We start from the raw sequence: 23761 nt of genomic DNA on the forward strand, positions 1-23761 counted from the left end.
GACTTTTTCATTAACTGTTCCCTCCTGGTGGAATGACCTGCCCAACTCAATCCGAGCAGCTGAATCCTTAGCCATCTTCAAGAAACGACTAAAAACACATCTGTTCCACCTTTATTTGACCCTCTAACTCTAACACTTTCTATTCTATTTTAATTCTACTTTATCTACATTTATCTTTTTTTAAAAAACATTTTTATTCTTTATTTAAAAAAAAACAACAAAAAACAAAAACTATCTTTCTATTTTTTCTATTCTATCTACTTGTTTTTCTTTGTTTGTGTGTGTGTGTGTATAATATACAGTATATATATATATACACCTTGCTAGGCTAACCGAGACTTGTCATTTGCACTTACATATTGTTGCTCTTTTGTTAGTTTTGACTGCTTTTATTGTCCTCATTTGTAAGTCGCTTTGGATAAAAGCGTCTGCTAAATGACTAAATGTAAATGTAAATGTAAATAATCTCTAATAATCTTTGTTTGAGTTACAATTTATCATTCAACTTATCTATCTTTAAAAAATATATATTTTTATATTTGTTATTTTCAGAATGCTCTAAAATGGCTGTGTTTGCAGCTGCTAATTTATTAGTGCTATTAGCTTTACGAGGAACGTGAAATCTCTCACCTCTGTCTCTCTAATTTCCACTAAACTACATTTTCATATGTGGCTCTCACTGCATGGCTTTCACAGCACAACCATATTTGATGTTTTCCACTCTCTCTGTCTGTACGAGTTGAAGTCTGTAACCCTTGGCAACAATCTACAATGAATTTTCACACTGAGATACTTTAAAAGCATATTGTTATTGGTAGTTCAGCACTTACCCTCGCATTAAAATCAGTGATAAGTTTTTTAAAAAGCTTTAATCAGATATTCCAATACAGTACTAGATGACAACCATGAGCATCCCCAAACAGCAGGTAAAAAAAGACCTCAAGCAGGGGGAAAATAGCTGGTTATGTTACCCAAGGCAAGTCCAAGCTAGAGAATCCCTGGTGGTCACGACATAAAAGCAAGATTTCTGATAACAGTTTTCGTGTCAGCTGGCTCGCATCCCCTTATCTACGTGGTGGAAACGGCCTTCTATTCCGCAAGAGTGGGGCGGGTAATGAAAAGAGCCGACAGGTGATGGATGGACGGATGAATGGATGGCTGTGCAATGTGAGTTATAACATTAGGAGAGCTAGAAAACCGAGAGTTCCATTCATTTTCCGAAACACTCCCTGTGGGAGAAAAGATGGGTGGTTCATGATCGGTGCAAAAAAGGAAATAACGGGAAAAAAAACCCGCAATGTCGAGTGAACTGTACGGATTCTGTGAGGGTTAGCACGAGCACAGGAGAGAAAAACAATTCAAGCCGAGCGTGAAAAAGAAGTAGGGAATTTGACCTACGGCTCACAGGTGGGATGAGGCCACTGGAGATCCCATTCCACTGGATTATGACATCCTTTATTTTCTCCCATTCCTCTTGGGAAAAAAGCCTTTAAAGCAGAGATTTCTGTACAGAAACTGTACAAAGGCATCAGTTGTTTCGGTGATTGACATGTGCTCTTATCTCCACAGATGTTGCTGGCTGTCACTGGATTTTCAAGGCTCAAAATGCAATCAAGAAAATAGGTGAGTTCAGTTTTGGGACAAAGCTTGAATTTGTTCAAATAACTGCACACAGAATTATTAATCATGTGAGAGAATCCATTTGGTCTAAAAATGTAAACGGGTCAGTGAAAGGTCAGGGAAACAAAAAATGAATTTCTGAATTCCATGCATTCTTTGTTGCAAAAGAAAAAAACTTTCAGACATATAAAGCTCTGGCAGAAGCAACTATGTAAATGCACTTGGAAGTGGACTGGCATATTTCAGGATTAAATTTACATATGAGAAAATCATCCGGTTATTAGCAGGTGCCAGTTAATCCCAGCATACTGATGGTGAGAGGAAACACATTGTGACCTGCCAATTGTGCCAGCCAGAAATCTCATATTCTCATATGCCAATATGTATAGATGACTCACAAGTAACTGTGTCCTTAAAAGCTTTGAGATTTAACCTTAAAAAGTATGGAAGGCATTTTAAATATATTTATAAGATGATAAAAATTAATTAACCATTCGATTTCATTTTATCTAAAGCGACTTACAAATGAGGACAATGGAAAAAAAAATCAACAACAGAGTAATGATACGCAATTGCTATAACAATAATAAATATATAATAACTGCCAACTGCTCCAGGAGTGTGTTCACTGAGTGTGTGTGTGTGTGTTTTCACTACTCACCCCAGTAAAGACCTTGTCTCAGACGGCCACCGGGACAAGACCACAGGAGCCAGTTGAGTCCTCTGCACAATGTGACTTTGCTGCAGCCTGGAATTGAACTTCTGGTTTCTTCTGGCCAGAGGAGAACTGGCCCCCGTCTGAGCCTGGTTTCTCCCAAGGTTTTTTCTCCATTCTGTCACCGATGGAGTTTTGGTTCCTTGACGCTGTCGCCTCTGGCTTGCTTAGTTGGGGACACTTAATTTCCAGCGATATCGTTGACTTGATTGCAAAGATACTATTTAAACTGAACTGAGCTGGATGATGACATCACTGAATTCAATGATGAACTGCCTTTAACTGAAAAATTAGTGTTTACTATTGTCACTTTGCATTATTGACACACTATTTTCCTAATTAATGTTGTACAGTTGCTTTGACACGATCTGTGTTGTTAAAAGCGCTATATAAATAAAGGTGACTTGACTTGCTGTGTGTGTGTGTGCACTTGGATGAGTTAAAAGCAGAGCACAAATTCAGAGTATGGGACACTATACTTGGCTACACGTCACGTCACTTAATGTCTGTGTAAAGCAGTATTAAATATGTGTTCTGAGTTTGTCACACCACAGAAAAATGTGTTATTAACCACCCAGTCAAATTTGAATGCTAAAAAAAAAGGCAAGTAAATAAAATAAGGTATCAAAATCTTGAAAAAATAAGCAGTATTCTCTGCTCTCAAACGCTGTGTGTCCGCTAGAGGCTCTAAGACCACTATTCAGCACAATTCAGAACTACATAGTTCACAGTCTTTGTTGTTTCAGCAATATATTTCTAACATTTATAATGTGTTTAGAAACAATTCTCTGGATTGCTTTTACACAGACTTTAATAATACTGCCATGTGCTTCTGAAAAAAACACCCACTCGAAGAAAGAAAACAATCCAAGGCTTTCAAAAACCAAATATGTGGCCCAAAAACATATCCTTGAGAAATCCTACAAGCGGATTTCCCTCTCTATAACACATAAGCATATAAAATACTCTAGTCTAACAAATGACTTGTAGTAAAGTAGTATGTAAAGTAGAAATACTAAAATTACTAAAACTGAAATATAATTATTATAGTAAATAGAAATAATTAAAATAGAAAATAAATAGAAACAAACAAGCAATAAAAATGACAAAAGCACAAATTAATAATAAAAAAAAATGAATTCCTGAAAATATAAGAATAAAAGCGAATTAAAAATATTATAAATAATACTAAAATATCACTGTTGCACAGCACTTACGATCCAATTTGACCAAACAGCATTAGAGTATTGATATTTAGTATGACGGAAAAAAACACCCACTCGAAGAAAGAAAACAATCCAAGGCTTTCAAAAACCAAATATGTGGCCCAAAAACATATCCTTGAGAAATCCTACAAGCGGATTTCCCTCTCTATAACACATAAGCATATAAAATACTCTAGTCTAACAAATGACTTGTAGTAAAGTAGTATGTAAAGTAGAAATACTAAAATTACTAAAACTGAAATATAATTATTATAGTAAATAGAAATAATTAAAATAGAAAATAAATAGAAACAAACAAGCAATAAAAATGACAAAAGCACAAATTAATAATAAAAAAATGGAATTCCTGAAAATATAAGAATAAAAGCGAATTAAAAATATTATAAATAATACTAAAATATCACTGTTGCACAGCACTTACGATCCAATTTGACCAAACAGCATTAGAGTATTGATATTTAGTATGACATGGCTTAGATATAATATTTGTCAATCAGTGAATGCAATGTTGTAGGATGCAGGAAGTAATGAGAAACATCCTTCTTGATGTGCAAATGTTGGTTACTGATTTACACTAAATGAGATGCAATTCAGATGTGGTAAGAAAGAAATGATAAACACAAAAGAGCATAAGAACAACAATACCCATCTCTGTATTTCTGTAGGTTTTGACCTCCAGAACAGGTTGACAGTTTACTGCAGTTTACTTTATGGATCCATCAATCACTAACAGACACTTAGTCTTGCGTAGGCATACTTTTGACTTATAGCATAAAACCTGGTCCACACTACAGCTTATTCTGAATCACTCACTCAGACTAGAAGAGATCGGCTGACTGACATGAACAACAGACAGGCGTAGAAAAAAATGCATTCAAATAATTGCACAGCACTATCAAACCCAAAGAAATTACTCGAAAAGTGTGTGCAGACAAAGAAACTAAAATGAAAAAATGAAAATGTGCTGAAAATGTAGATTTTCTCACCAATGGATTCTCTGAAGTGAATGGGTGCCATCAGAATCAGAGTTCAAACAGCTGATAAAAACATCACACTAATCCACAAATAATCTACATGACTTCAGTTCAATAGTTAACATCCTGTGAAGCAAAAAGCTGCATGTTTGTAAGAAACAAATCCATCATTAAGGCATTTTTACCTTCAAACTTTTGCTTCTGGCTAAAATGTGAGTCCTCTATCCATAATATTGTTTTCTCCAGTGAAAAAAGTCATCTAATCTGAATCAGGAGAGAAATATGCACAGATGAAGCACAGTTTATAACAGTCCAAAACAGTTCTAGACAAATATGTCGGTGGATTTTGATGTGAGAAGACAACAGTGGAATGGACTTCTTCACTGGAGGAAGCGTTATTATGGATTATAGACTGGTATTTTGGCCAGAAGTGACGGTTTAAATTTAAAATGCCTTAATGGTTACTAAGGTGTTCCGGAGGTTGCTGATGCATTGCTGTGTGGTTATTAGGATGTTGAGAGTGGCTGCTAGAGTGTTCTAGATGATTCCTAAGTGTAGCTGAGTAGTAACTGATTACATAAATTCCAAAAATGTAGTACTTGTAATTGGATTGTAATGATCACAATTAGATTACAGTTACTTTACAAGTAAATTTACAAGTATTACAAGTCCCCCTGAGATTTAAACAGCCTAACATTTCAACAATTTAACATCACAACGCATGTTCTCTGAGGAAATAATCCCATTTAAAGTTAGGTCAAAAGTAATCTGAAAGTAATCCAAAAGTAGTCCTATTTTACATAACTGAATACAATTTTCATCATGTAATTTGTAATTATTAACAGGCTACAGTTTGTAAGTAATCTACCCAGCACTGTTCCTCAGGTTTTCCTAAGTGGATGTTAAGGTGTTTTGGATAATTCCTAAGGTGCTCTGAGTGGTTGCTAGAGCATTCTGGTTGCTAAGGTGTTCAGAGTTGTTGCTAAAGTGTTCTGTTTGCTAGGGTTTTCCGAGTGGTTGCTAGAGTGTTCTAGGTTGTTGTTTATTAGTTCAACATGAATGCTAAGGTGTAGACGTATGCTAGTGTACACGTATAAAAACAAAGTATACTTTGAGCTTTAAGATGTTCTAGATGGTAACTAAGGTGTTGTGCGTAGAAAAAAATGCATTCAAATAATTGCACAGCACTATCAAACCCAAAGAAATTACTCGAAAAGTGTGTGCAGACAAAGAAACTAAAATGAAAAAATGAAAATGTGCTGAAAATGTAGATTTTCTCACCAATGGATTCTCTGAAGTGAATGGGTGCCATCAGAATCAGAGTTCAAACAGCTGATAAAAACATCACACTAATCCACAAATAATCTACATGACTTCAGTTCAATAGTTAACATCCTGTGAAGCAAAAAGCTGCATGTTTGTAAGAAACAAATCCATCATTAAGGCATTTTTACCTTCAAACTTTTGCTTCTGGCTAAAATGTGAGTCCTCTATCCATAATATTGTTTTCTCCAGTGAAAAAAGTCATCTAATCTGAATCAGGAGAGAAATATGCACAGATGAAGCACAGTTTATAACAGTCCAAAACAGTTCTAGACAAATATGTCGGTGGATTTTGATGTGAGAAGACAACAGTGGAATGGACTTCTTCACTGGAGGAAGCGTTATTATGGATTATAGACTGGTATTTTGGCCAGAAGTGACGGTTTAAATTTAAAATGCCTTAATGATGGATTTGTTTCTAACAAACATGCAGCTTTTCGCTTCACCAGACATTAATAGATGGACTGGAGTCCTGTGAATTACTTGTGGGCTATTGTGATGTTTTCATCATCTGTTTGGACTCTCATTCTGATGGCACCCATTCACTGCAGAGGATCCATTGGTGAGCAAGTGATGTAATGCTAAATTTCCCCAAATCTGTTCCGAAACACAAATTAGATAAAAAACACATTCTAAATATAAAACTAGAAGATATCAAAAGGGTTTCTTGCACTCAGCATAGAGTGCATCCATACATTTCTCAATGAACTTCACTGGATGCAATGGTTGCTAACAATGTTCATTGATTTTATCTGTGACCTGATAAAATCACAAAAAGCAGATGACGCAATGGACCTGTTTTCTCATTAAAAGCGTTATCGTTTCTATTTCTGCAACTGCCATTTGTGTAACACTCACGGTGAAAGAGCTTTGCAGCAGTGGATCAGGAGTCCCAGGAATACTGACATCTCTTTTCTCCAGGCCTGTGAAACCCACCCTTTGTCTTTCTTCTTCCACACAGATCTGAGGGGTAGGAGTCTGTGTCGTGATATCCCAGAGCTTACTGAAGAGCAACAACATGAAAAGCTCAATGGAAAGACCCCATTACCTGTTCAAATTTCACTTTTAGTATATACAGCTTTCCTCTTTCTCACTCTAGTTATGGCTGGGAATGCGTTAAGTGTCAAACATTTGGTTTTATTAAACAATAAAACACAGCAACATTCCAATTCTAAACCTTCTGTCAACAACAGTATGGCAACATGAGGCTTTTACAATTCTCTGAAACATAGTTACTGTCACAATGCTAGACATGTTTTAGGTGGTTCCCAAGGCATTGCTATGTGGTTACAAAAATGTTCTAGGTGGTTGCTAAGGTGTTATGGATGGTTTTTAGACTGCTCTAAGTGGTTGTTAAGGTGTTCTGGGTGGTTGCTAATGTGTTCTAAGTGGTCACTAGAGTGTTCTGATCGCTAAGGTGTTCAGAGTGGTTACTAGTGTATTATACTGTAGTTGCTAAGGTTTTCTGAGTGGTTGCTATGGTGTTCTGAATGGTTCCTATGGTATTCTAGATGAATGCTAAGGGGTTCCAGGGGGAATCAGGGGGTTCTAAGTGGTTACTAAGGTGTTCCGGAGGTTGCTGATGCATTGCTGTGTGGTTATTAGGATGTTGAGAGTGGCTGCTAGAGTGTTCTAGATGATTCCTAAGTGTAGCTGAGTAGTAACTGATTACATAAATTCCAAAAATGTAGTACTTGTAATTGGATTGTAATGATCACAATTAGATTACAGTTACTTTACAAGTAAATTTACAAGTATTACAAGTCCCCCTGAGATTTAAACAGCCTAACATTTCAACAATTTAACATCACAACGCATGTTCTCTGAGGAAATAATCCCATTTAAAGTTAGGTCAAAAGTAATCTGAAAGTAATCCAAAAGTAGTCCTATTTTACATAACTGAATACAATTTTCATCATGTAATTTGTAATTATTAACAGGCTACAGTTTGTAAGTAATCTACCCAGCACTGTTCCTCAGGTTTTCCTAAGTGGATGTTAAGGTGTTTTGGATAATTCCTAAGGTGCTCTGAGTGGTTGCTAGAGCATTCTGGTTGCTAAGGTGTTCAGAGTTGTTGCTAAAGTGTTCTGTTTGCTAGGGTTTTCCGAGTGGTTGCTAGAGTGTTCTAGGTTGTTGTTTATTAGTTCAACATGAATGCTAAGGTGTAGACGTATGCTAGTGTACACGTATAAAAACAAAGTATACTTTGAGCTTTAAGATGTTCTAGATGGTAACTAAGGTGTTGTCATCTACAGAAGAAGTGAGTGTAAGGTTTTTTTAATTAATCTTTGCAAATCGCCTTTCCTAATAATGTGCTAATTAGCAAGTTTCACGATGAATGCGGCTAAAGTAAACAGTCCCTCAGAGAGCGGCTCGGAAGAGAGGGGCGGGGTCAGCAGAGCTCATTAACATTTAAAGGAAAATGCTACAAAACTGTGTGCTCTGAAAAGAGCTGTTTTTGACAGGGTAAAAAAAATGTTTTTTACACTGCCATTGAGAAATTTTAACCAAACTATGTTACAGACTTTTCATTAATTTAAGACCCTAAAGAATCATATCAACTTGTGAAAAAATAGGCATCCTATGACCCCTTTAAACAATTACCCAGGCGGGACAAATCACCTGACTGAATATTATCAAACCACTATGGATATTTTTGGAAAGAAGAGTCAGAAGCAGATTTCTTGTTCAACATCTCTAAAGCAGTCGGCAGATATTCTGATAGATGTCTGTTTAAATGCTGTATGAATCTATTGTAAAAAGGTTGGAAGATGTATTAAAGGCTATGTTGGTAAAACACCTTATATTTCCCAGGTGTTCACATTATTGTGTCCAACATTAAAAATTATAAATTAAAATTAATTATTATTTTATAAATCAAATGTAAATAAAATAAAATAAATATAAAATAAATAAAAATAATAGCATCAGTTTGGTTAAAAATATAAAATGTATCACTTTTGTTTATAAGTGAGTGTGAACTGGGCATATTTAGCACTCTAAAACAGGACTGAAGTGTGTGAGGTAAAGCAGATGTATTCTTCTCACTCTTTTCGCTCTTGGACTCAATGTTTAAAAAATATACACGTTCTCAGTGCAAGAGAACCTGTAGAACGACAGAGAGGTTGAGCAACTGAGCTTTTGATTGTATCCGATTTGGAATGGAAAGACCCCATTACCTGTTCAAATTTCACTTTTAGTATATGTATGTAGTTATACTAGCATTGGTGAGCAAGTGATGTAATGCTAAATTTCCCCAAATCTGTTCCGAAACACAAATTAGATAAAAAACACATTCTAAATATAAAACTAGAAGATATCAAAAGGGTTTCTTGCACTCAGCATAGAGTGCATCCATACATTTCTCAATGAACTTCACTGGATGCAATGGTTGCTAACAATGTTCATTGATTTTATCTGTGACCTGATAAAATCACAAAAAGCAGATGACGCAATGGACCTGTTTTCTCATTAAAAGCGTTATCGTTTCTATTTCTGCAACTGCCATTTGTGTAACACTCACGGTGAAAGAGCTTTGCAGCAGTGGATCAGGAGTCCCAGGAATACTGACATCTCTTTTCTCCAGGCCTGTGAAACCCACCCTTTGTCTTTCTTCTTCCACACAGATCTGAGGGGTAGGAGTCTGTGTCGTGATATCCCAGAGCTTACTGAAGAGCAACAACATGAAAAGCTCAATGGAAAGACCCCATTACCTGTTCAAATTTCACTTTTAGTATATACAGCTTTCCTCTTTCTCACTCTAGTTATGGCTGGGAATGCGTTAAGTGTCAAACATTTGGTTTTATTAAACAATAAAACACAGCAACATTCCAATTCTAAACCTTCTGTCAACAACAGTATGGCAACATGAGGCTTTTACAATTCTCTGAAACATAGTTACTGTCACAATGCTAGACATGTTTTAGGTGGTTCCCAAGGCATTGCTATGTGGTTACAAAAATGTTCTAGGTGGTTGCTAAGGTGTTATGGATGGTTTTTAGACTGCTCTAAGTGGTTGTTAAGGTGTTCTGGGTGGTTGCTAATGTGTTCTAAGTGGTCACTAGAGTGTTCTGATCGCTAAGGTGTTCAGAGTGGTTACTAGTGTATTATACTGTAGTTGCTAAGGTTTTCTGAGTGGTTGCTATGGTGTTCTGAATGGTTCCTATGGTATTCTAGATGAATGCTAAGGTGTTCCAGGTGGAATCAGGGTGTTCTAAGTGGTTACTAAGGTGTTCCGGAGGTTGCTGATGCATTGCTGTGTGGTTATTAGGATGTTGAGAGTGGCTGCTAGAGTGTTCTAGATGATTCCTAAGTGTAGCTGAGTAGTAACTGATTACATGTAATCTGTATTACATAAATTCCAAAAATGTAGTACTTGTAATTGGATTGTAATGCTCACAATTAGATTACAGTTACTTTACAAGTAAATTTACAAGTATTGCAAGTCCTCCTGAGATTTAAACAGCCTAACATTTCAATAATTTAACATCACAACGCATGTTCTCTGAGGAAATAATCCCATTTAAAGTTAGGTCAAAAGTAATCTGAAAGTAATCCAAAAGTAGTCCTATTTTACATAACTGAATACAATTTTCATCATGTAATTTGTAATCATTAACAGGCTACAGTTTGTAAGTAATCTACCCAGCACTGTTCCTCAGGTTTTCCTAAGTGGATGTTAAGGTGTTTTGGACAATTCCTAAGGTGCTCTGAGTGGTTGCTAGAGCATTCTGGTTGCTAAGGTGTTCAGAGTTGTTGCTAAAGTGTTCTGTTTGCTAGGGTTTTCAGAGTGGTTGCTAGAGTGTTCTAGGTTGTTGTTTATTAGTTCAACATGAATGCTAAGGTGTAGACGTATGCTAGTGTACACGTATAAAAACAAAGTATACTTTGAGCTTTAAGATGTTCTAGATGGTTACTAAGGTGTTGTAGGTTGTTGCTGGGGTTTTTTGGGCGGTTATGTGGCACTATTCAAACAGGCCATTTTAAAGTCCATGATATTCTCGTCTCTAGATATGGCTTGGATCCCTCCTTCAATGTAAATCTATTGGATTTCTTGCCTGTTTTATCAGAAATTAGGCTACAAGTCCAATCACTTAGAAAACTAATCACACACCTCTACTCAATAAGCCATACAACTGAGGTTCATTCATGTCCACGTCACAATCAAAAAGATAGAGTGTAAGCACAAGCAACCGTAATAGTGATGACTGCTTTAAAAAACACTACTAAAAAGCTAATCATTAATGAGGACAAAGCAAATAAAAGCAGCATTTGCATTCCCTTTATGGCTTCACAACGGTCACTTAACAGTCTATAATTCCACTTTATCACCAAAAACAGCACAAGCTTGGTGTCAGCCTAATGAGATAATCGCCAGGCTAGAGCAGACACTGTCCTTGACGGCACTAAATGTGTTTTAGAAAGTGAATTTAGAAGGTATTTACCACTTACAATATTCTGAAGTTGAATTTTAACAGCATAAATGAGCCTCCGCAGCCCTCGTTCATTAGCGTAATATAAATGAGTGCTCCACAATGACATGAAGAGGAGGCGGATCCCGATGACATCATGAGGAGAAGGTCAAGTCTACAAAGAGCCCTTCAGAAGTTTTTCTGGATTAATTGGCCCTGCGAGGAAACATTAGAACAGTTAGAGAAGCTGTGGTGACTAAATACTCCCTGACCCGCGGTTAAGTGTTAAGATTCACGTCTGCGAAACTGTTATTACAAACAAAGCAATCTCTTAGGGCACAGTAAAGACATACTCATCACAAGGGATTCATAATTGTTGCCCTTTGCCATGGAAATGGGTTTGAGATTATAGCAGCATGACAACAGTATCAGAGTTTTATGCACTGTTACTTGATGACAGCACAAACAAATACATCACGCTAATAACCACACCATTCAGCAACAGAGAGATGATGATCCCAGTTTTCAGCATGTCAACCAATGTTTTTTTTTTTTATTACAGTGCTTGAAAGGCTGGACTGTACTGATTAAAAAACAGATAATTCTGTCTTTAAACATCAATCTGCCGAAGGGCCTATGGATGAAAATGAGCAAATTTGGCTACATCTGGCACATCTGACATATTGTTATGTATTATTAATGTGCAATGTCCCTGATTAAATTAAACAAATAAACAAATATATACTACTGTCAAAAGTTTGGAGGCATTCATTAAAAATAAGAAAGAAATTAATACTTTTATTTAGCGAAAACACATTAAAATCACAAGTTAAAATTTGAACTTAAAATGTATCATGGTCTTCAACATCAATAAGAAATTTTTTACCAATTTAGCATATTAAATTGATTTCTGATGGATCACGACGTGACACAGATCACTGGTGTCACGAATCCGGTCCATGAACTTCCATCTGCTAGCCATCAGTGGTCACCCTTTCCAATTTCATTGACTCTCGCACTACACACTGTTGCGCATCACCCCGGACTACATATCCCATCATTCATTGTACTGATTGCACTCAGCACGGATTGCACACAGCTGTTAACACTGATTGCACCCAGCTGTTTCATATCACTCCCTCACTATTTAACACTCACTCTGATCCCTTCCCTCGGCTGAGTATTGTTTAGCTCCTATCATTCTAGATAGCTACACTACAGAGCCCTCATTTTAGCCTTAGCCTTAGCCTTAGCCTTAGCCTTAGCCTTAGCCTTAGCCTTAGCCTTAGCCTTTTTCTCGGTTCCTGATCTTCGCCTGGTTTCCTGGATTTCTCCCTTTAGTCTTGTCCCTTCTGATTCTGTTTGCCGTTCATCGACCTACGCAAGCCCTAGGATTATTCTTGTCTTGCCCACCTTATACCTGTCTGCCATTATCCGACCTATGCCTGTTTTATGACCACGTCTCTGTCTTCTCCTAATAAAAGCTTTGCATGTGGATCCGCACGTCTCACGTCTCGTCAGCCCCGTAACAACTGGAGTAATGACTGCTGAAAATTCAGCTTTGCCATCACAATAATAAATAACAAATTATAATAATAATAATTTGTATTTTAAATTAACTCAAATAGAAAAAAGGCATTTTAAATTGTAAAAATATTTCACAATATTACAGTATTTTTTGTATTTTTGTAAAAAAAAAAAATACAACAAAAAAACAGATTTGGGAAGGATAAGAGACTTCTTTCAAAAATACTACAAATATCTTACTGATCCTAAACATTTGAATGAAAGTGTAAAATTTCATTGTGAAATATAAAGTTGAAATTATGAGAAATAATATTGCAACTGTGGAATATGAAGTAAATTTTCAACAAAAAAAAAATTACAGAAAAAAAACCTAACATTCTTTTACTGCTTTGAAAGCACTGGTATTTCTATTTTGAAATCTAGTTTGTCTTCTATAAAGTCTATAGAGTCATGAACCCGAACAGCTTTAGATATCAGAAGTGTCAAACTCAAAATATCTAGCATCATCAATATGTTTGAGGACTTGAAGCCTGTTGTCACCCGTCACTGCTGGCAGGCTGCTGGAATGGAAGAGCAATACAGGTGAACAAAGATCACGCGTTCATGTTCACAACAGCGCACGGCAGCAGCTTCGCATGTCAAGATCACTTGACTTCTTGCCTTAGTCATTGCTTCTCAAATAAAACTTTCCTGACACATCAATTGTTTAGAGGAATAAAGAAGTGTCAGACTGTGACAGGCGTTTGTTCAGAGAAGTTTGGAAAATAAGCAGGTTGTAGATTATTTATTTACATAAACCCTGTTGTTTAGTATGCTGTTAGTTGATGGCGCTAAAACAACTGAGCCCCACTTTTACCCATGGATGGATGGATGGATAGATAGCCATATTTGAATAATTTTGTAATTTTTAATTTCATTTAATTTATTAATTAATTTTATTTTAGAAAGCTACAGGTAATCTAGTCTGAATAGTGCTTTACAGTTGTAATTTAGTTCTACGTTGCCATTTTCTACCCTGTCTATGAATTCGACTGTAAGGATTCCATGTAAACATAGTCTTCACATGTAAAACAACATTTGTTCATTTGTTCATAGTTTGTGCTGCTCCATCCTTCAGTAACAGCCTCTTTGGAAAGCCTGATTAGATTGTAACAGGTTCATAAAACAATCCATGCTGAAATGGGGCACACAAACTATTAAGGTCAAAGGAAAATCAAACAATAAATGTTGTTTTGGTGCTCTTTAATATGGTGTGACAAATCGCTGTAGCTGCCTAGTTGATTCAAACAGCAGCACTGTATAACACTCTCTCCCCCATCAGCCCGCCACTTCACTACAACTTACAGCAAGAAAAATAAATATCAACATCAGAGGGTTTGTTGAAACACACAGTGCAGCTGAAATGCATCATATCTCATGTAATCAGTGTTTCAGATGCAGGAAGACATCAAAGATGTCAATTTGTCACCTAATATTATAATTTCCTCGGGAAAGGTATTCAGTGTCCACAGCTTGAAGATAGTTAGCTAGAAAAATTAAGCAGATTGCGATTTCAAAGGGGTCATGAAAGTGTTTTTTTAGTTATTTTGTTTCCTGAGGTGCACTTATAGTCTTTTTTCATCAAAAACGGTCACAAGTTAGATATTAATGGTCATTTTCCTCCCTGAATTTAGCCCTCTGATTTGAACGCTCTGTTGGAAGGGGCGTGTCTGCTGTGAGACTTCAATGTAAATGCCCACTGCTGTGATTGGCTAACATCTTTGCATATGAAATTACCATTATATATGGAACTCTTGAGAAAACTTTCCTGCATTTTTACTATAACAGCTGAACTAATTGTGAAAAGTGTTGATTATAGCATTATATTTAGAACTGCTCCCATTGCATCAAAGGTCGCAGCGCTGCACTGCAGCCATGTCCATGAGCACACAATATAATGATCTCCTTATTGCAAAATGATTTCTACAATCGCATGAATACTTCAGAAAATACTGAGTGAAAACACAATGTAAATAAGAGACTTGTTGAGCAGTGTAAACGGTCATTGGTTATAACAGGAGTTTTGGCGATAATGCAGTGTTTAACAGATGGTTTTCACACTAACTAACAGGAACAGTGTGAAGTTGATCATTTAGTCACTGGCTTGATTCACTAATGTATAAACAGCAGTGACAAAGAACGTCTACATGATACCTTACATACTGTATCAGGGGCATAGATTACGTGGGGGACGCGGGGGACGTGTCCCCCCCCCCACATTTAATATCACGTAAATTTCATCCCCCGCACTTTTTCGGGCAAGTGTGTTCGCATAGAGGTTTTCAAGAGCCGGTGTGAATAAATATAGATTTAAATTCAAAGAGACAGGATAATCTGTGCATGATCTGATGTTTTATTCGGACCCAGAATAAGGCAAGATGAACATCATGGAGCGCTAAACACTCTGTGCAGTGTATGTTCCATTCATACTCGAAGCAAATGTTATATTGTAATGTTTTATATATATATATAACATTTCTGTCCCCCCTCACTTCTGAAATGATGGCTACGCCCCTGTACTGTATTACTCCGATCACAGGTCATGGTGCTCATTAAAAGCAGTTACAGATTTTTATATTATGTTTCTCGAGGTTAGTTTATAAAGATTTTTTTTGCACCAAAAAAGGTCTTTCTTCACCAAACAGCAGTATCGCTCTTAGACATAATTAATCATAATTAGTTATGGTTAATTATTCATATTTCCCCATGAGCTGATTCGCTACAATATTCTATATTTTTTGTTTTATATATTTTATATTTGTTGTTTTTTATTGTAACTTTTAGTTTATGTCTTAATGTAACCATCTAAAATTGCAATCTTTAGAGAGAGTTTTCCTAATATCAACAGTTTGACAGCTAATACATATTTAGATCATTGGGATGTTAAGACTTTTTTATTGCGTAAAATTGAAAACGTGTTTCTAGGTCAAAGTGACATGTCGAGGAGAATTGTCATGTCACAATTCTCCCAAATTCAAATCCAAGCATTTCAGAAGGGTAGAAAACAATAATTCATATTTGAAACTGGGGAATTAGTTTTGAAACATGCAATTTGTTTTTATTGTAGAGCAACCACTTATATGTCTAAATATTAAGATGATTTTGATTCTCCATTTCATGACCCCCTTTAAGTACCATCACTAAAAAAATTATATTATTCTATAATATTACCTATAGTTTGTAACCATCTAAAATTGCAATCTTTAGAGAGAGTTTTCCTAATATCAACAGTTTGACAGCTAATACATATTTAGATCATTGGGATGCTAAGACTTTTTTATTGCGTAAAATTTAAAATGTGTTTCTAGGTCAAAGTGACTCAAAATAACCGCATATGTCATACTTTTTTAATGCAAAAGGCTTGTAAATAAATCAGCAGTTTCAAAATAAGTGAAAGAGTGAAAGAATAGATCAAAGTCTCCATGTTAGTGACAAAGGTCTCCTTCTAAATATGTTTTAGTTACATTATTTTTAATAATTAATAAATAAAAAAAATCGAATTTTCCCTTAGCGCCAACGTAACCATATGTCCTGCTGCTGTTTCATGACATGTACCGTTCCAACCATGATGCCTTTCTTGTTTTAGCAGATAGTTTTTGCATTCTGTGAAAGACGATACTACTGAGTTTCTGGGGGAAATTAAACAGGGGGATCTAAACTGATTTCTGAAAGTGCAAAATAGTCTCATCTTCTCTCACATTGTCAACAACCTGCTGTTTACTGTCTCTCGGAGTTCCTCCATCTCACTTACGCATAAAACATTCATAACTGAGATGGCAGATGAAAGAGCAGCACTGGGTATAAATTAAGCAAAAAGAGATGAAGAGCAAAAGAAGGAGAGGGAGAAAGTAAAAGAGGAAGAGAGCAATGGATCTCCTGAGGGCCAATCCCTGTCTGATTGCCATGCAGAAGTACAAACATGGTCTTTCAAAGAAGGTACTAAACATAGACTTGTCATAATCCTCACAAATAATACACAGGATTGCACATTCTGCAATGTGCAACTCCACAAAATGACTTTGTAAATCCTACATAATAACAAGTTAAATTGCTACGCCTCAGATGCACAGTGAAGATATAATATTTGCTTCTTTGGCAGATTTTCAATGTTATCTCTGATACTTAAGAAACATTGTATTTTTAATGCAAATCACTGTAGGAGACCCTACTAGTTGTCACAGTGGCTACAACTCAGTTTTGAGTCAAACACATACAGTAGTTCAACTCTGTCAAAAATTTGAATAATCCTGCCCTTCAAATGAAAGTTCTAATATCATTATTCACATTTGTTACAGTTCAGGTAAAAATAAATAAATAAAAAAGTACGCACAAACCACTCTAGCATACTGTCAGCCCTGTTTTGTTGTGTTTTGCTCCCCGTGACCCAGTTTCTCCCTCGTGTTGATTGTGTTCATTGATTTCAGGTGTGTCTCGTTGAGTTCCTCGTTTAGTTCAGTATTTAAAGTGTGTTCTGCCCCTTGTTTCCTGTCAGGTGTTAAACGTCAATTCCCCGTGCTATGTGTGTGTTCCTACCTGTGAGTCTTTCTGTGGATTAATAAAGACTGTTATTTGTGAAACTCTGACGTATCAGCGCTCCTTTGTTCATACACAGTAGCAAGATTAAGGCTGGTTTTAACAGAAAGGCTGAACATGCTCTCAGGACCAAGTTATTTTTCATAAACGTTAGGATGGATCAGGCTGCTGTCGCATGAATTGTATCAAATGTTTTACTGCTCAAATATTGATGAAAAGTAATTAAACCGAATTGCATAATAGATTTTAAAAGCAGACTTGTTGTGAAAGATGGCTTTATGTTTCACTTTAGACAGCAGTTTTAACTTTTAAAAAAGCCTTACTGCAATAATAACATGCTTTGACAACAATGTCATGAATAGATTTTATTTTATTTTTTTCCTGGGCAATAACAGTGAACATTTTTAAAAAGACTCCTAGGTTATAATAACTTTTAGGAATATTCTCTGGAATAAAAAACACAAGTCCCAGTCACCCCTATAAATGACTAATTATAAAACACTAAAAAAGACATTAGTGAAGACTGTCTCATTGTAATGCGCGGCGAACAAAAGCACAAATACCTAACTTTTATTCACTATTATGAATACTGGCCTGGAGACAATCACAGCCATTAAAACATATAAAAATGAGTAACTGAAATGAGTAACCTTGCTTGTCATTAACTGTAGCTGTGGGTTTTGTTAAAAAAAATTATGGATTAATCAATTTTCAGGCAACAAGTAGAGTTTTAAAATATTGTTTTAAATTCCAACAGAAGATACAAATGTACTATTAAGTGTCAGTCTGTTTCTCACATAGACTGTCCCGCCCCTTTTTTGTAATTTATTCAAGCATTTTCTAATTTAATTTAAAATGTAATTCAATTAATCTAAAATAAATACTAGTACTATGTGCTGTTTTGGGCCAGAGCTTTAAAGGGGTCATTTGATACCAATGATTCCTAATTGCATCTGCTTCCGGAAGGCCAAATAAAGTGCTTTTGCTTTGGCACTGAATCACACAGTGTCTCCCTGACATGGCTGCATCAACACTACTGCGTTCCTGAAACCACGCCTTCTTTCTTTGCGTGCACATTTGGGCGGCATTATGCTAATATTTCCACATATTGATGTAGATATGTGGGGGCGTGTTAGAACGAGCAGTTTTAGGTAGGCGTGTCTGACTCTTAACTTTTATAAAGAATATTTCTTTGGATTTGAGACTTTAGTCTTTGCAAACCTTACAGATCTTCTTTATGCACCAAGAGCTTGTAACACTCCAAAGAGAAAGGAAAACTTGAAATCGCATCATATGACCCCTTTAAATAAAATGTTGAATCTATCAGATTTCTCTGCTTGTTGTCAAATTCTAGCTTAAAGGAAGAGTTCACCCAAAAATTAAACCTTACTTAAAATGTATTCACCCCCAGGCAAGAGTTTGTTTCTTTATTGGAACAGATTTGAAGAAATTTAGAATTACATCACTTGCTCCTCAATGGATCATCTGCAGTGAACGGGTGCTGTCAGAATGAGACTCCAAACAGCTGATAAAAACATCACAATATTCCACAAGTAATCCCACTGACTCCTGTCTATCAGTTAACGTTTTGTGAAGTGAAAAACTGTGTTTCCCAGAAACAAATCCATCATTAAGGCATTTTAACTTTAAAATGACATCCCATTATTATGGAGTCCATAATCCATAATAATGCTTCTTTCAGTGAAAAGGTTTATCCCCTGTTGTCCTCTCACATCCAAATCCACCCACATATTTGTTGAGAACTGTTTTGGGCTATTTTTGCTTGTAAAAGGTGCTTAATGCATATTTTTCTCCTGATTCAGACTGTTTGACAACACCCATTAACTGCAAAGGATGCATTGGTGAGCAAATGATGTGATACTAATTTTTTCCAGATCTGTACAGATGAAGAAACAAACTCATCTACATCTTGGATGGCCTGAATGGGAGTACATTTTCAGCAATTATCATTTTTGGGTGAATTATTCCTTTAATTCATTCAAAATTTGTGCTAATCATAATGAGGTCAAAACAAGTGCTACACTGTGTGGCATGTATGCAAAATAGCCTCTCCAGATGTCATATCAAAGCCACTGGAGGTGTTTAATCAATCATAATGACTGATAAAATGATAGCCTGGTATAATCTGTATTTGGCATGTTTTCAGTACTGTCACACCCTGACAGCAGCAACACAATGCTTTGGGTTCAATCACTTAAATGACAATCTACAGAGCGGCGTCTTCCTTTACAAGCAGTTAGAGAGCCATATGTAGTTCTGAAGCTTTCAAAAGAAAAAAAAAATCTTGTTTCAAATATAAACCTAGTGATTATGGACAACGAATGGGCTAAAAGGAGTCCATTGAGTATGATGCAATGGAAATGCAAGGAAATAATTGACTTAAAGGCATAATATGTAATTTTCGCCACTAGAGGGCGCGTATTCAAAATAAAGAAATAGACAAAGGCATAGTTTGACGACTATGTGGAATGAGTGTGGAATCATGGGAGTTGTCGTTTTCATCCCCACAGCTGATGCAATCCGACAGGACTCGGTCAGAAATCATGTTCATGGATGAGCTAATGATTTATTAACGTAGTAGAATGAAGCAGGGTGAGACTGAAAGCCGCCGAAGCAAAACGAGGCCGCTGAACGAGCGTGACACACACCGCGAAAGCAGCTGAGATTTTATTATGCTACAGTCCACCGCTTCCGCTCCTTCCGGTCGTGCGTATGTGGAATAAAAGCAGCGCTGTTTTATCATACTAGATACATTTGAAAGTTCTATTAAAAGACACTCAGAGACCTCTCCGATCCGTTCACAAGCCTCCCGAGTTGGGTCCCTGCGTTCCACCTCGCTGCCCCACTGCGTGTACGGCGGTGGTTCCGTTGGTCCCGCTTGCATGGTATCTGGGTGCCTGGCTAGTGCTACCCAGCCCGTCTCGCTGGTTTCTGCGGACCATCAGCCTCAGCTATGCAATTCAGTTCGCCCGGCGTCCCCCCAAGTTCAGTGGCCAATGCTCCTGTCTTGCGTTTGGAGATCGCAGTCCTACTGGCGAAGGAGCAGTCCTACTCCCCGAGATTGGTTTGCAGCAATCGACCTGAAGGACTCATACTTTCATGTGTCGATCCTTCCATGCCACAGACCATTTCTGCAGTTTGCGTTCGAAGGACGGGCATACCAGTACAAGGTCCTGCCCTTCGGTCTTCATGAAAGTCGCGGAGGGGGCTCTTGTTCCCCTCAGAGAGCAGGATGTTCGCATCCTCAACTATCTCGATGATTGGCTAATATTAGCACAGTCTCGAGATCAGTTGTGTGAGCAGAGGGACCTGGTGCTCCGGCGCCTCAGCCTGTTGGGTCTTCGGGTCAACTGGGAAAAGAGGAAACTCTCCCCGATGCAGAGGATCTCTTTTCTCGGTATGGAGTTGGATTCGGTCGAACAGACAGCACACCTCACAGAGGAACGTGCGCGGTCGTTGCTGACCTGCTTGAATTTGTTCAAGGGCAGGACAGCGGTCCCACTGAAACTATTTCAGAGGCTCCTGGGGCATATGGCACTTACACCGCTAGGGCTATTGCGTATGAGGGAGGGAACGGAGACATCACATCCCGTCGCCACGGCTGCTGTACTACCTCTGAGCGGCCGGGTCACCGGCTCGGCTCCTCAGCGAAAACCTGGTATGCATTGCACCGGCTGCCTTTTTATGCTCCCGCTGTGATCAGCGGCAGCTGGATGCAATAATTGAATGCCAATGTGTATTGGCTCGTTTAGTTACACTCGAAGTAGATTGGTCTCTCGAAGCGAGATCCCAATTCGTCGGTCACGACATGACGTCTTCTCCTCTTATATAAATGCCCGTGCAATAACGAACCAAACACATAGTACTTTACACAGGTAATGGAGCCATATACTGAGCAAAGAGTAAATCATCATAATTCATTCTTTTATGAAGAATTCATGCACCACCTAATGAAAATTTAGGAGAGAAACATCCCTAACCAGGTCTGATTATTACAAAGCAAATTACTATAATTCCCCATGGGATCTGACTCAAACAACTGCTGTCTTTTAGTACTCGCCATTAATGGTGCCTGAATTTCCCCAGGTGCTTCAACATGAAGATTTAATCCCATGATTAAATGATAGCTCTATTCCTGTCAGGCGTGTGTCATATGTCCAGAGCTCTCACGGTACAGTCACATGATGTGATGCATCTCATCCTTTCTGAAGCACGACAGTCCCTGCACTTTCAACTGGCATGAGCTGCATAACAATTCTTCCTGACATTTTTTTTTTCTGAAAAAATAACAGCATATGGGTTAGTAAATATGAGGCTGAGTAAATAATACAGAATTTTCATTTTTGTGTGGACTACTCCTTTAAAGGGATAAACTAAGTGTTCATCATAATTGTGATATTAGTTTGATTGGCTGAGACCAATTTAAACTAAATCATAAAAAAATGTTATGTGAAATAAAATCAACATTAAATAAAATATTTTAAAAAATGATATTTATTTATTTTTTAAAAATGTTTTTATTTCATATACTTGCCAAGACAACATTTCTCATTTTCATTTAGTTCAACTGGATGTATTAAACTAAAATAAAAAATAAATGAATAGGCATATTGTAAATAAATAAATACTAAAACAGAAAATATAAAAATTAAAACTAATTTTGATAGATAGATAGATAGATAGATAGATAGATAGATAGATAGATAGATAGATAGATAGATAGATAGATAGATAGATAGATAATAGTCATTCTGTCAATGACTACAACCTCAAGAGTTTCTTCTGCTGTTTCTCTCTGACTTTTGACTTCACTGTCATGAGAACTGTTCTTTTGTGTTTCTTTACCAAATGCATCACCTGCAGTCATCACACACAGGAATCAAAGCTCACAAAACAAAACAAACAAACAAAAAATGCACTGACCTGTCAAACTGCCCACGCAGAATTGAGTCTAATTCTGGGAAACATCAAGTTTATTCACTAGGTTTTATATGTACCACTGCCTCTCAGGTCGGGACAAAGGAGATTGGATTGCACATTGTTGACCATCATTTTTCTGGTTGCCCCTCAAAGATTTTATTTTGAAGATGATGAGATTATATTTCATATAGAGATTGAGGCGGTAACCTTGACTCTGTATTCAGAGTAGTTCTGGAATAGCTGTATTTTATCTGATTAGTTTTCTCAGAGGCACACAGATTATGTAAAGTGGATATATGGAGCAACAGCCACTTGAATATAATACTTTAGGGACTACAGTAACAGGATTTTTCTTTTTGCTTCTGATAAAAAAAAGAAAACTCTGTGAGACAAAACAAATACAATTATATGATCAAATACTGTGAAAGACAGAGATTTACTTTATTTGTACTTCAATACAAAATTACACTTAATTCGATAGCAGGTGAATCCTTGTAGAGCTAGAAAATTATAAAAAGACAAATAACCTTGATTTTGGCCAAATTTGTGTGCAATATTTATTATTCATCTAAAAAACCTGAAGTTGTAATTTTATAATTGAATAGAATTTAAGCTAATTCTACCTAAAAAAACTTGGAAAAAATGTTTCCATTTCATGCATTGTACCGAATTTTGCAGAAGGCTAGTTTTCATCCACTAATGAATTTAATGCCACAGCTACAATAGAAAGTACAACAATATACAATATGCAAAATAATAATAATAATAATAATTAAAATGCTTCATCTAAAATTCCAGTTTTTCAAAGTTGTAAATAAAACAACGAAAGAAAAAATATTATTTCAGGTTTTCTATGAATTTCAGCGTTTACTTCATTGTGTTACTTGGAGTTTATTTGTAATTATTTGTGAAATGTAATAGAAATGTCTAAGTGAAAATTGATTCACCACCATTTTTTTCAGTGTTGATAAATGAAAAGGTAAAAAATTACCTAAAAAGTGACAGCTTGATATCAACTCCAATAAGATCCCTTAGGAAAAACAATTAATAACTTCATTAGCTTTATGAATGAAACAGTCATGTTTAAAAATACTAATAGGACATAGCATAATAACACAGATCAGAAAAAAATCCTTAAACTAACTCTATAAATCTTGACCAGGACCTGCTGTTGCTCATCTTTTTAAGTCAGTGAGTCTGTCAGTGATTCAGACTGTCAGTGGTTACAGTGGTTCAGCTCAGTGAAGGTAAGCTCGGGGCCAAAGCAGACCCCAGGGAACTGCCCACCACACAAGGAACAACTCCTGTCAATCAAAGCCCAAAGAAACATGAGGCCGAGACAGTGAAGAGTACAGAAACTTCAGTGCAGAGGTCACTTTCAAATGAGTGTTATGAAACTTTATGCACATAGACAGACAAGCACTCAGACAAAGATTGCTTTATATAGGACAA

This window comes from Sinocyclocheilus grahami, unplaced genomic scaffold (genome assembly GCF_001515645.1).
Source record: "Sinocyclocheilus grahami isolate Dianchi unplaced genomic scaffold, SAMN03320097.WGS_v1.1 scaffold77.1, whole genome shotgun sequence".
Taxonomy (NCBI): domain Eukaryota; kingdom Metazoa; phylum Chordata; class Actinopteri; order Cypriniformes; family Cyprinidae; genus Sinocyclocheilus; species Sinocyclocheilus grahami.